Raw genomic sequence first — 15,199 nt, forward strand, 5'->3', positions numbered from 1 at the left:
GGAGCGATCACTGATAAGGCGTCATGTCAATTGACAACCGCATTCGGTGTGTACCTGCAGACGCAAAAAAAGTATCTTTCTGCGCGGTGCTGTACTGCGTTGATGTAGGAGAATTCCTTAGCTCCCCATCTGGCGGCGCCGTAGATGATGATTGGCCATACTATTGTATCGTAGAGCTTGTTGAAGACATCAAACGGCCTCCCTCAGAATGCTTTATCTAAGAGATAAGTAACCTCGAAGCACGTATTGCTGAATAAGCTAGAAAATCAGCAGTAATATTTATGTCTCATACTGACTTACTGTCAGTACGAATCCCAGATACCTGTAATGGTTTGTGTATTTAATGTTTAATATTTTACTCACAGCAAGTCACTAAGAACAAGGTCATCGGCATAGAAGAGGTGGTTAATCAGTTTGTCGTCGATATATATATATATATCCCAATGTGACTTACGTTATTTGTGTACAAGTTTAAGGCCAGCGTAGAGAGTAAACACCCTTATTTTAGATAAGATTTTCATAAAACGTGTCCGTTTGTAGTGATTATTATTAACAGAGGATTGTTTATTCGAATACAGAAAAAGTAGCGTTTTCATCATTTTTCATCATTTTGCTGTTAATAAACGACGATCAATTTGTCATATGCTTTACTCTAGCCCACGTATGACGTATAAGTTAGTTTACGAGTACGCAAGCGGCTCTTCATTATTGACGTAAACGTTGAAATTTGGTCTCAAGTGCTCCTTTTTCGCGAAATCCGTTTGTGTGCTCTGATGCTAAAGTATGCTTTACATACATACTATGTAACTGCTATTCCTCTATAACATGTTGCATTTCGGAGTCTGTATTAGGTTCTTTTAAGATGGGGCTATCGTTCAATTAATTAGTATTTTCATCGTTTCAATGAAGACACGGAACAGTCTATGTAAAAACTCGATCCAAGTTTCCGAATATAGCTCTTCCACCGGTAGTCCGTGTATGTGTTATCAATTCGATTTTAACAACAACAAAGAACAAGGACTTGCAACCGTGTATACTAGATATATCTATTACATACGTACAGGGTTAAATTAATAGCAACACATGCTTTTAAATCGAGTGTTCATTTTTTTTTATTTACTAGTATTATGCGATGTTTTTATTGATTATGCTACAAAATGATTGTGCATGAGAAGATGCTGAGTGTGTTTTCCAAGCATTTGTTGTTGTTCGTTGATGGTATTGCTATTATATGTGTTCATATTGATGTACAATATTTATTTTATGCTTTCCGGTGGTTTATAGAGAAATATCAGTGAAATAAAAGTGGTATTTCACTGTTTCAAACAGTGAAACATAACAGTGAAAAATATCGTTATTTTTCACTGTTTCAGTTAGATACTGGAACTACTTCCCCAATAACCCCATGGTGAGCCTCAATTGCAATTTTCATTCAAGGGAGACTAGTCTACTTGAACCTGAAACACACATTTACCTCCCTTAAACATAATTATTTCGTCTGCTGCTTAACTCTTTAACAGCAATGGATGAATTGGAAAACAATGAAATAAATCTTCTTTTCTCAAGTATCTTTGACTTTGATGACTTTTTTAATGAAATAAATGAACAAGATGATGACAGCGCTTCAAAATCACAAGAAATAACATCAGCAGCACCAACAGCAGGAGCAGCAACATCAGCCCCACATCCACTGGTAACAGCATCAACACAGCACAGGAAGAAAAAGAACAAAACCCAACATCAACACCAACAAGGAATTTCAGATCTGTAAGTGTGGATAGCTTTCTGCTTGAAAACGAAAATTTAAATACAAAAAAGAAAACCGACAATGACATCAGACTTTTCAAAACTTTCCTAAAAAGTCACAAAAATGAGGCAAGAAATATTGAAACTATACCTCCTCATGAATTGAACCCTCTGGTCTGCGAGTTTTTGTTGGGTGTGACTAAAAAAGATGGATCAGAGTATGAACCCACATCTTTGAGGGCATTTTTAAGCTCAATCGACAGGCATTTAAGGCACATGAACTACAAGCACTCTTTGATAAATGACCCTGAATTTGCCAAAGTGAGGGAAGTATTAAAAAGTAAACAAAAAGCTCTGAAAAAAGAAGGTTATGGAAATAAACCGCATCAAGCCCAGGCATTAACAAATGAACATATTGAAGCTATGTACGCAGCTAAAACTCTGGGAGAATCAAGCCCAAGAGCTCTATTACACTCACTGTGGCTTATATGTACAACCCATTTTGGGATGAGAACCGGCAAGGAAATTCACACCCTATGCTGGGGTGATGTCAGCCTTGGAATCGATTTTGAAACTGGTGAAGAATTCATCACCTTCGACACTGAGCGTCAGACAAAAACCCGTACTGGTGAAAATCCTAGGGATATAAGGTGATTTTCCTACTTTAATATATTTGTACACAAATCTGAATTGATAATTTTTTATTTATATAAAAACTGGTACTGTTTATAAAATATTTAAATGGAATTTTTCTTTAGTAAAAATAATACAAACATGGAGGATATTTGTTGGTTAAGGTAGAATATCGATTTTATTTCACGAGTGATCATAGAAATTATTATTTTTACGAGTGGCGAAGCCACAATTGAAAATATATATTTTCTATTATCACAAGTGAATTTATAGACCTTTTTTTACAATATAATTCTTATTTGTATTATTAATATACAGTAGACTTCACTTTTGGTGGAATAGTATTTAATTTAAACAAAACATTTAATGCAACACACATTTTAACTATTCATAGGAAAGTCAAGCCACGGGCATATGCAGTTCCCGAACAACCTGACAGAGATCCGGTGCATCTCTACAAGCTATATGCCGACAAACGCCCTGTTGACATGATGACAGAAGACAGCCCCTTCTTCTTAACTCCTGGCAACAAGACACAGCAATGCTGGTTCAGGAAGTCTGCCATGGGAATAAACAAGCTATACAGCATAATGACCGAGATGAAAACAGATGCTGGTATTCAAGAGCCAAGAATCACCCCATACAGGTCAAAACCCCATATTATATACACTACTTTCATAACAAGACTAAAATATATAATAAAAATCACTTACCTCCCATTTATTAAATAGGTGTTGTTTGTCCAATTTTCATGCTACAACACTCAAAATTTTAATTCATAAAATCTCCTGTACTCGACTAGTACTATTCCTCTACTTTCCGGTTCCATTACATCCAGTACTTGACAGACCACCATGTATTTATTGAAGTGTTTCAAGAGCACACAAAACAATTACAACTTATATCTTATGTAATATGTCATGTGTACCGTTGAATATTGATTTTATTTTTACCATAGATATAAACATTTTTCAGTGCAAGAAAGCACTTGATTCAGAAGCTGAATGACGAGAATGTTCCTGCTCATCAAATAATACAGATTTCAGGGCACAGAAATATTAACAGCTTAAATAATTACAGCAGTTTGAACAAGGAACAGTCAAAAAATATTTCAAAAATACTTTCTCATTCAAACCAGTCAGTTGAAAAGCACAACCGCACAGCCACTGCCACTGCGTCAGCCACACCTGCATCAAGTGATTTTCCGATGGCCCGAGGATTTTTTGTCAACTCACATTTCCAGGGCAATGTAACATTTAATTTTCACAACTCTGAATCTTACATGGGCCTTTCCCAGACACAGAACGTAGTCAATCACCAGAGGCAATCTCCATCCCGTACAGTTACACCGGCGGTAACCGCAGATTCCCCTGTACAGCGACACTACAAGCGAATCCGTCTTATTGCAGAGAGTGACAGTGATTGATATCGAAACCATTTAGCACAAAAACACTGTTGAAATATGTTTGCGTTCCTAGTTTAATCCAGTTATGTGTTATTAATCCAGCAAGTCGTAAAAGTGTTGTTCAACATGGCGAGCACTTTCGTAACTTTGAGATCAGTTGAATACACAAATTACTACGCCAGTATATGCAACACTATTAATTTCATAATAATTTAAATTAAACTATTGTTTGTAATAATATTGAATGTATAAAGTATGAAAAAGATATATGTTGAATAAAACATTGATTTTAATAGTAATACACTTTTTACAGATGTGAACTATTTTCTTGTGTAGTAAGTTCTGTGTGCGTTCTAAAAATTGAGGCACCCCACGGGGAAACTTAATGAGGCAAATTCGGAAAATTAACAAAACTACAAAAATAAGCATAAAATAAAAAGAAAATTTGTTGGTTTCGGTAGCATATCGAATTTAATTCACTCGTGATCATAGAAAAAAATATTTTCACTCGTGGCTACGCCACTCGTGAAAATATAAATTTCTATGATCACTCGTGAATTAAATTCGATATGCTACCGAAACCAACAAATATCCTCTATGTATTACACTAGATACTTCAAAAACACAATACTGGTTTGCGAAACTGCAGGGTTTTATAAGCAAATTAATAATATACATATAATGGACCAACAGTCGGTCCATTTGCTGTTTTGAATTATCTAGGCACTGTTTTTACACTTGCAGCATTTTGTAATTGCAACGACTTTTATCTTACAACAAAACAAATTGTGAACGCTGCATTTGCTTCACCAATACTTTACTATTAATGTCAATGTGTGGGTAATGGTTTTGTATTAAATAAAATCATTAAAAAGAATTTACCTTAAAATATGTTAAAGATAAATAACAGTAAGAGGCAATGTCGTTACTGCTGCAGAATATTGTTAACTGGGAGGATTTATATCCACAGATACATTCGAATAGTTCAATATTGATTCAAAATTTCAGTGATAATATTACTGTAGGATAACATTATTTTCATATTACCTTTTGATATGTGTACTATAATATGCTCAACACTGACGATAATGTATTAACATAATCATCATCATAATCATCATCATCATCATCTTCTTCTTCTTCTTCTTCTTCTTTTCTTTTTCTTTTTCATCATCATCATCATCATCATCATCATCATCATCATCATCATCATCATCATCATCATCATCATCATCATCATGATCATCATCATCATCATCATCATCATCATCATCATCATCATCATCATCATCATCATCATCATCATCATCATCATCATCATCATCAGCATCATCATCATCATCATCATCATCATCATCATCATCATCATCATCATCATCATCATCATCATCATCATCATCATCATCACCATCATCATCATCATCATCATCATCATCATCATCATCATCATCATCATCATCATCATCATCATCATCATCATCATCCTCGACCCCTTGACCGGTTTGGTCGTTTTTGGGAAATGAGGGACGTCGATACACAAATCCTCCTTCAATCAGGTCTGTTGTTCGCTGCTTAGAGTAATTATTCTATGGGAAGTGATGTCTACACTTAAACATTATCCATCCAGGTTTTTTTTCTGACGGCCTCCACGTCGAACTTCCTCTAGCGTGCCCTGGAGAACAGTCTTGCACATAGAGTTGTGTCTGGTGACGTGTCGTTTGACGGTTGCCAGTAGGGCTCTTGTGGACCAACAAGTGTTGCAGTCATGTTCCGGACGAACACGTTGGTCTTGTGCTCCGTGTGGGAGATGCGGAACAGTTCTGTGTCCTCGCGAAGCATCCTGGTCTCGCAGCCGTAGAGTAGGATTATGACTACGAGGGACATACATAGTGTACTTGATGGAGAAGCTGATGGAACTGTTTGTCAACAACCTGCTCAGTCTGGCCATTGTTGCGGTCGCCATGGCAATTCTTATTCGGACCTCATCGGTACTGGTACCATCCTTAGACAGTTGTGCGTCCAAGTTCTTGAAGCTGGTCACTTCTTCTAGCTTCTCTCCGTTCATGGTGACGTCTGCGCTGTTGCTGGTCGTTCTGTTCACCATGATCTTCGACTTCTTCATGCTGACATCCATCCCGTATGCTCTACTTACACATTCGTATAAATTCTGTTATGTTCTGTTCTGTTTGAAATACAACGACAAAGCACTTTCGTTTGCTAAAAAATAAACGGCTCGATATCATCAGTAACTAGCCGCTCAAATGTAGTACTGTATTTGTTATGAATTGGGGGGTTAGAATATTTAAATTCGTTTCGCTCTACAAAAATATTATGCTAAAATTCATTTCCAACGTTTGATAAACATGATGCTGATAAAATGTGTTTATTCGAATGCACTGTTTACTTCATTTTAGAGTAATCGGTACTTCACTAATTGAGCATGGTAAAGTTTTAATGGGAAACGTGATATAACAACACCATAAAAACAGAAACGATGAAGATTAATTTAGTTAAACAAACAAACCGTTTGTTCAAATATACCACAATTATTTTGTGACGTAAAGCAGGATAGAGGCTATCGTTAAGTAGTGCATATAATAATTTATAGGTGACACGCATGAAATGACCGTGAACAAGAAAGCATCAGCTCAGCAACTGTAAATGCGCAACAAATACTCTAGTGCATATGTGCACGAATTCGGCTTGCTTTAACAAACAATAATTTTGTTGGGAGTTATAACATAATAAAACTTAGTGAACATAGAGAACAACGTGTTTCTATCTTCTATTTACTCAAACACGTCCGATGTGTAAGGCTTTAAGGCTCCGGTATCAACTAACGCGCTATATAATAACTCCTCATATGGTTATTTTCAAGAGGTTGTTGTAAGTATTTTCTGAATATTTTGAAGTGCATTCACCCCGCCAACAATCATACTTAAATGCAATTAATTTATTTTCATTTCATGCAAATGATCTTCTTTATTTATCTTTGCTGTTGTGTAATTTCGTGTTCTTGAGTGTACTTGATAAATACTTTATAATGATCTAGACATAACTTTGCAACAAAAATGGACACGTTGGTTAAATTTTAAATCCCGACTGGTTAAATTGAGTCCCGTTGTAGAAAAGGGTCATACAAGCGGAAAGCGTCGTCCCTGAATAGCCTCTGTAGTGCACACAGGCTAATCGGTAACGGCATTTTCTGCCTAAACAAGATTTTCGCCAAGAGACTCCCGTTAAAAGAAAAAATAAACAAAGAAGCGGAACGTTATTCACATGCATACAGGCCCGTATTCCCAGATGGGGTCTCCATATGACCATGCGACACTGTATGTAAAGCCTTTTAGTGTTCTCATTAAATCGCAGCAATAAAAGCATCGTATAATGTTTATGATGGTATACCAAGATGTCGGTCGCTTCATACGGACACTGCTGAATGTTCTCCAGCGTGTCAGGTTTGCTTGGAAACGTCGATACACCGTCACGTAAGATAAAGGTAGTACTTCCAGTAGTAACAAATGTCCGTTATGCCGCAGAAGTTATAAGCGGTTATCGTCAAAATAACCAATTACAGCTTCGGTAACACATGTTCACGAAGAAGAGAAATTTGCATACTTGTACAGGAATACGGTAAAATAATCGATTTTATTAAATTTATGAAATGCATGTTCTTACACGAAAATAAGAATGCTTATGAAATATGCGAACAAATTCTTACTTTGCAAATAGAGAATAATGCTTTTTGAAAACCGTACTGATTGAAGATTTGTTTGAGATTTAATCAGCTTGATATGAAAATGCAAGAAAGGAGATACAAGGCTATTGCCAAGCAATAAAAGTCCCCTACCGGCTCCACCATTGTCAGAAATTCCAACATTGTCAGAATATTTTTTATTTGTTGCCATAGCAACCATAATTTTTGACGTAGGAACACAATGAAATGACGTGCATAATCAGGCCCGTACCCAGGCCATGGGCCCAGGGGCCCGCCCCCCCAGCTGTCTGTCGAACTATGATTTTTTTTTAATAATCGGTCCACTGCAATTTTTTCTCTCGTGCAAGGGCCCACAGTATACTTTCCCTTAAAACAAAAGAGCAGTTATGTTTTATTGTCCCTGATAAACAAAGGGATTAACGCTCGCCAATCGAGATAAGCCTCTAGGCAATGTGTTCTTATCGCCTTGTACACACATCCCCGATCAGTCCCCCATTGTGATCATGAATGCTTCATCTATCGATGGTGATGTAACATGTATTTTGATACGTGCAGCGAATGGAAGCAACTGCTACAGGAGTTCGTAGACTATGGTCTGATAATTGCCGTCGCAAGTTTTTTTTTCTTCTTTGAGAAGGCCCTTTACGTATTTTTCCCTTCTAAATTTTTTTTTTAACCTTTTATTGGGAATTTGTAGGTCCCAATATATACTTTTTGCATTGAGAATAGGGCCTTAAATTTGAACCGGAACAAAAAAACTGACAATATCCATATTGCCATCTATCCATGTTCCAAGTTTCATGAAAAAATATTAAGAACTTATAAAGTTTTCGCAGGATCCATAAAACCACCATTGCCAAAAGTATTTCTAGTCTATTTGTTGCCACAGCAATCAGAATTTTAGACATAGGAACAAAATGAAATGACGTGCATTATGTCTATATTGTCATCTATCCATGTTCCGAGTTTCATGAAAAAATATCAAGAACTTTAAAAGTGATCGCAGGATCCAGAAAACCACAATTTTCAGCAGTATTTCTAGTCTATTAGTTGCCACAGCAACCAGAATTTTAGACGTAAGAACAAAATGAAATGACTTGCATAATTTCCATATTGCCATCTATCCATGTTCCAAGTTTCATGAAAAAATATTAAGAACTTTTAAAGTTATCACAGAATCAAGAAAAGTGTGACAGACTCACAGACTGACGGACTGACGGACACACAGAGCGCAAACCATAAGTCCCCTTCGGTGCAACCGGTAGGGGACTAATAAAAAGACAACTAGAGTAAAAAGGTGAAACGCCAGTTACATCATCAGGAGATCATTCTTAACATCACTTAAAGGTACTTTACTTGAGGAAAGTGTCATACATTAAGAAACATTCTTATCATCACTCATTGGTCCTTCATTTGAGGCAAGTGACTAATTGCCATACATTAAGATACATTCTTATCATCACTTATTGGTCCTTCATTTAAGGCAAGTGACTAATTACCATGCATCCTTATCATCACGTATTTGTCCTTCATTCGAGGCAAGTGACTAATTGCCATAAGTTAAGATACATTCTTATCATCACTTATTGGTCCTTCATTTGAGGCATGTGACTTATCGCCATGCATTACGACACATTCTTATCATAACGTATTGATCCTTCGTTTGAGGCAAGTGACTAATTTCCATACATTAAGTCAGTATCATCACTCATTTGTCTTTCATTTGATGCAAGTGACTTATTGCCATACATAAAGACACATTCTTATCATCACTGATTGGTCCTTCATTTGATGCAAGTGACTTATTGCCATACATTAAGACACATTCTTATCATCACTGATTGGTCCTTCATTTGATGCAAGTGACTTATTGCCATACATTAAGACACAATCTTATCATCACTTATTGGTCCTTCATTTGAGGCAAGTGACTAATCGCCATACATTAAGACACAATATTATCATCACTTTTTTTCTTTCATTCGAGGCAAGTGAATAATTGGCATACATTAAGACACAATATTATCATCATTTATTGGTCGTTCATTTGATGCAAGTGACTTATTGCCATACATTAAGAAACATTCTTATCATCACTTATTGGTCCTTCATTTGAGGCAAGTGACTTATCGCCATACATTAACACACATTCTTATCATCACTCATTGGTCGTTCATTTGATGCAAGTGACTAATTGTCATACATTAACACACATTCTTATCATCACTCATTGGTCGTTCATTTGATGCAAGTGACTAATTGCCATACATTAAGACACATGCTTATCATCACTCATTGGCCCTTCATTTGAGGCAAGTGACTTATTGCCATACATTAACACACATTCTTATCATCACTCATTGGTCGTTCATTTGATGCAAGTGACTTATTGCCATACATTAACACACATTCTTATCATCACTTGTTGGTCCTTCATTTGATGCAAGTAACTAATTGCCATACATTAAGACACATTCGTATTATAACTTATTGGTCCTGCATTTTAGGAAAGTGCCTAATTGCCATACATTACGAGTTTTAGACACATTCTTAACATCACTTATTGGTCTTTCATTTGAGGCAAGTGACTGTTTGCCATACATTAAGACACATTATTATCATAACTGATTGGTCCTCCATTTGACGAAAGTGGCTAATTGCCATACATTAACTTCATAAGTTGTTGTTTAGAATACAAATTAACATAGAGTTTGATTGTATTCAGCTTTTTTCCCACCATTTTTAGAAGGGGCCGGGGACTTTCGGAATAGAAAAAATCGCGTCATGTTTACCTGTTTATTTTTATGTCCCCCACTTTATGTCCCCCACTATAGTAGTGGGGAACATATTGTTTTTGCCCTGTCTGTTGGTCTGTTGGTTTGTTTGCGCCAACTTTAACATTTGCAATAACTTTTGCAATATTGAAGATAGCAACTTGATATTTGGTATGCATATGTATCTCATGGAGCTGCACATTATGAGTGGTGAAAGGTCAAGGTCAAGGTCATCCTTCAAGGTCAAAGGTCAAATATATGGGTCAAAATCGCTCATTTAATGTACACTTTTGCAATATTTCAATATTCAAGATAGCAACTTGATATTTGGCATGCTCATGGAGCTGCACATTTTGATTGATGAAATGTCAAGGTCAAGGTCATCCTTCAAGGTCAAAGTTCAAATATATGGGTCAAAATCGCTCATTTAATGTACACTTTTGCAATATTTCAATATTCAAGATAGCAACTTGATATTTGGCATGCATGTGTATCTCATGGAGCTGCACATTTTGAGTGGTGAAAGGTCAAGGTCAAGGTCATCCTTCAAGGTCAAATATATGGGTCAAAATTGCTCATGTAATGTCACTTCTGTAATATTGAAGCTAGCAATTTTATATTTGACATGCATGTGTATCTCATGGAGCTGCACATTTTGAGTGGTGAAGGGTCAAAGTAAAGGTCATCCTCCAAGGTCAAACGTCATATACGGGGACATAGTGTTTCACAAACACATCTTGTTTTTAATTTGTGTTATGTTTCGTGCTTTGTTTTGCTAACAACTATTTTAAAATTGAGATCTAAGGTGTTCTGAATATTATATTTACTATGGTTCAATTTATAACTGATTGAAAAAGCAGTGTTACTTCGTTTAAATGTACATGTTGACGCGCATAAGCTTCTACCGAAGAACCAATCCGCCTACCGTCGGCATCATTCCTGCGAATCTGCTTCACTGAGGCTCGTAAATGACATATTTACCTGCATGGAAAACCAGGAAATAACAGCCATGATCGCCATTGACAGTGCAGCCTTGGATACCGTGGACAACGACATTTTGGTTGACGTGCTTTAGGCCCATTATGGTATTCAAGACACGGCACTTGCTTGGATGAACTCATATTTGAGGGGTCGTTGTTGCACTGTTCATGTGAATGACGGACGGTCAACGGCGCGCCCCCTGTAATGCAGTGTACCACAAGAAAGTTGCTTAGGACCATGGTTATACCTTGCCTATGCTGGTACTCTATTTGATGTCATCCCAGAAAATATATCAGTATATGGGTTGGCTGATGATCACATTGCCAAGACGACTTTTAAGCCGTCCACTATAAATGAAAAGAAAGCAATCACTGAACTTGAAAAATGTGCATTTACTATTAACCACTAGATGAATGCAAATAAATTTAAAATGAACACATCAAAACGGAGTTTATTTTCTTTGGCAGTCGGAAACAACTCCAGAAAATCCATACAAAGGAAGTAAACATTGCAGGGGACATAATCCAGCGAGAGCCAACAATACGGTACCTTGGTGCATTCCTTGATGAATCCCTATGTTTAAAAAAAACATGTATCAATGAAATGTCGTTCTTCCATGTTAAACTACTTTTGGATCAAAAGCATTAGAAAGTATCTTACAAGACAGTCCGCAGAAATTCTCATTGTCTCCCTTGTTCTATCACACCTTGACTATTGTAACGTAATTCTGTACGGTGTGGGAGAGTGCGAAATCAACAAAATGCAATGGATTCAGAATATGTGCGCCAAATTGGTTTTACAACGAAGCAAGTCTGACAGTTCGAAACAAGCGTTATATGATTTGCACTGGTTGCCGATCAAAGCAAGGATACCATTCAAACTACTTACATTCATGTTCAAGTGCTCAAATGATGAGGCCCCGACTTACCTCACTGAACTGCTAACGAAACATTCTCCAAATAGACAAGGTCTGCGGTCATGCGGCTCTAACATGGACCCATATGACGTTCCGTTCAATAAGCGAAAGACATTCAGTGACAGGAGCTTCAGTACCGCTGGGCCGAGACTTTGGAATTCCTTGCCTCAGAATCTTAGATAATCGAATTCTTTAGAATCTTTTAAGAAGAATTTAAAAACTTACCTTTTCCGTGATTGTTATGCCTTTTTCTGAGATAATGTATTTTAATCGAAATACCGTATGTGGTTCAATGTTTTAAATAACCCCGAATTTACGTCTTTTACCAGGTTTATCATTGGATAATTATTTATATATTGTTTAACTTGCTTTATTTTCAGCTTATTGTAAAACGCCATAATTGAATACTTTTACCAGGTTTATAATTGGTTTATTATTTATATATTATTTAACTCGTTTTATTTTCAGCTTATTGTTAAACGCCATTGAATACTTTTACCAGGTTTATCATTGGTTTATTATTTATATATTTTTTAACTTGTTTTATTTTCAGCTTATTGTAAAACGCCATTGAATATGTATTTTCATAGTAATAGGCGTTTAGGCAAATAAACAAGTTTCAAGTTTCAAATTTATACAGATTTATAGGGAAATTAATTTAAAGTTGAAATCTATGAAAACAAAAATGGGGAAACTATTTATTGGGAATTTTTTAAAGTAATTTAGGAAAAGATTAGCCTATTTTGTGCAATTTTGAATGGGGCCTTTTTTCTGTGCAAAATTTAATCAAACACGCGCGTTGTAGTTTGCTACATTTATACGACATGACGCAAATAAAACCACACTCATTCATACGACTTTAAGCGTCGTTATTTATCACCCATTAACCATATATATTACCCACGAACGAAAACTCTTGTATTTATTGTGGCGTCACGACGTGAATATCTAGCGCATGCGTATTATTAAAATGACGTCGTCAACTTGACAACGGAAATCATTTATCGACTGCGCTTTGTCATCGATACACACGTGTTATTTAATATCATTCTATAAATCATTGAAGAGAAATAGAATGGGTAACTGCCTTTGTAAATGCAAAAGAAATGAAGAGGAGGTGGACGAATCGGCTGAGGAGAGGGAAAGCAGAGAACGTCGCCGGAAGGTTATTGCCGACCTGGTGAAGCTCGCAGTGAACGACTATGGACTTACCAGAGTAATGGAAAATGGATTCGGTAAGATACATGCAAATCCTTTTTAATCCCATCAGATCTAATAAATACAATAATTATTGTAGCAATTAACGGCCGAAATTGATTATAATTAGATTGTGTTTAAACGATACAATAAAGTTATATATCTTTATAAAATGTGAACGTGACACTGGCAATGCTTACTCTGCTCAGAGGCGTTCCGACTATTCAAAAAGTATTTGATACGTCAACACATTTATACACCAGCTTCCAATCAAAATGCTTATTAAAAGAATAATCAAGAAAACGATGCGCAAATGATTGTGATCATTACGCACGTGACAATCAATATCTCATTACTATTATTTCTATTACATAGCGCAATATATACAATATGCTTATTGAGTTAATATAGGAAACATGATACTTTTTTTAAATATCGTTAAGGCGTATAGTTGACCGCCCTATATTTATTTCGTTATATCTGGTGAGAAGAGTCGTGAATAAAACTTAGTTTGTTTTGCATATCTTTGGTGAAAATATATAAAACGGAGTTTTGACAATGAATAGAACGTGTCTAAAGTTGTAACGAAACTTAATATGAGTCGTTCTAGGCTAGGTATTATCCCCCCCCCCCCCTCTCCATCTTAGCATTGACCGTTCAAAGACAATGAAACACGTTTTAATCGTTCTATGTGTTAAAAGCTGCGTTTAGGCAATATTTCACCTACATTTAAAGTGACTCGTTCGGAAATCGGTAAAATGACGATATTAAAAATAATGGTCATAGGAAATTAATGTAAACATAATGGTCAACAAACGAAATAACAATCCTGACTAACATCAATGTTAAAGATATTGGTTCATTACTTGGTTCATTACTTGATATTCCTAATTCGAAATTGGTAAAATAATAAAGCTTTTTTTTTTACACTTTTCCTCAATAATTTGAAAGATTTGTCTTGTACTAACATAGAGTTAATACACGAAAGCCTGGGTTACGCAGTGTAAGCGCAGAAGCTCTTGCTTCCAAATGTCCCGGGTTCGAATCTTGGGAATGGAAACGTGTGTATTCAGCTATTTTTCATGCTAGTATAATATGTTTAGACTATTCAAAACATTATAGATGTGTTAGTACACATATAAATGAAACTGTTCAAAAATAAGCAAAGCTGTGAAAAAGTCACTTAAAGAAACGACGACCGCGGATTGTAACAGAACTGTCTCTCCTGGTCGTATTACTGTTTGTGAAAATTCTTGACATGCATAAACACTAACAGGGTTTCTTATAGAAATTTATAGTATCATCAATGTGTTTTAATGAAATCTATTGTTATATCGTTGCTTTCTCAGAGGCGTTGAACGAAGAAGAGCTAGACCTATACTATGAAATGAGAGACGAGGCCGTTGGCGAATATGCAGATGATGTAATAGAGGCGGAACTCCTCGTGCTAGAGTTCGAGGAACAATCCGAATCCGAAGATGGTCTAGATGATGGCATCAGGCCCGAAACCACGCCTCTCGACGTCATGCCAGTGACATCTTCAACGTCGGTGTACTTGGAAGTACTCCAAATGGATTCTGTTATAAATCGATTCAATTTCATGACCACCTTTATACCAATACGTGGCCCATATGAGGTATGTATAAAGAAAGATTACTGTGTTGTTTGTTTGTATTGTGTTTTTGCTATATTTTTGTACAATACATTTATTTTATCAAGAGGTGTAAAATATGAAAATGAAAGAACGTGAGTATTCTTCACACAATGAAAATTTAAAAAAAGCTCCAAATTGAGCATTTTGTGTTCATTATTCATTCAGGGTTCGCCTA

General features: G+C 36.1%; 1 protein-coding gene and 1 long non-coding RNA gene across 8 annotated transcripts in view; one reads left to right on the plus strand and one right to left on the minus strand.

The window, feature by feature from the left end:
* Positions 1–1,850: 1,850 nt before the first annotated feature.
* On the minus strand, positions 1,851–4,325 carry LOC127859058 (uncharacterized). Its single transcript, XR_008039250.1, has 2 exons — positions 2,757–4,325; positions 1,851–2,383 (listed from the first exon to the last, which is right to left on the minus strand). It is a non-coding gene; the product is annotated as an uncharacterized LOC127859058 (long non-coding RNA).
* Positions 4,326–13,156: 8,831 nt separating this feature from the next.
* LOC127856950 (N-alpha-acetyltransferase 40-like) overlaps positions 13,157–15,199 on the plus strand; it is a 34,983-nt gene continuing 32,940 nt past the window's right edge. For all 7 annotated transcript variants that reach the window (XR_008038254.1, XR_008038256.1, XR_008038253.1 and 4 more), the window contains exons 1-2: positions 13,157–13,408; positions 14,720–15,006. The gene's annotated coding sequence lies outside the window, so the exon portion shown is untranslated. The remainder of the gene's footprint in view (positions 13,409–14,719; positions 15,007–15,199) is intronic.

The sequence above is a fragment of the Dreissena polymorpha genome, chromosome 14 (genome assembly GCF_020536995.1).
Source record: "Dreissena polymorpha isolate Duluth1 chromosome 14, UMN_Dpol_1.0, whole genome shotgun sequence".
NCBI lineage: Eukaryota > Metazoa > Mollusca > Bivalvia > Myida > Dreissenidae > Dreissena > Dreissena polymorpha.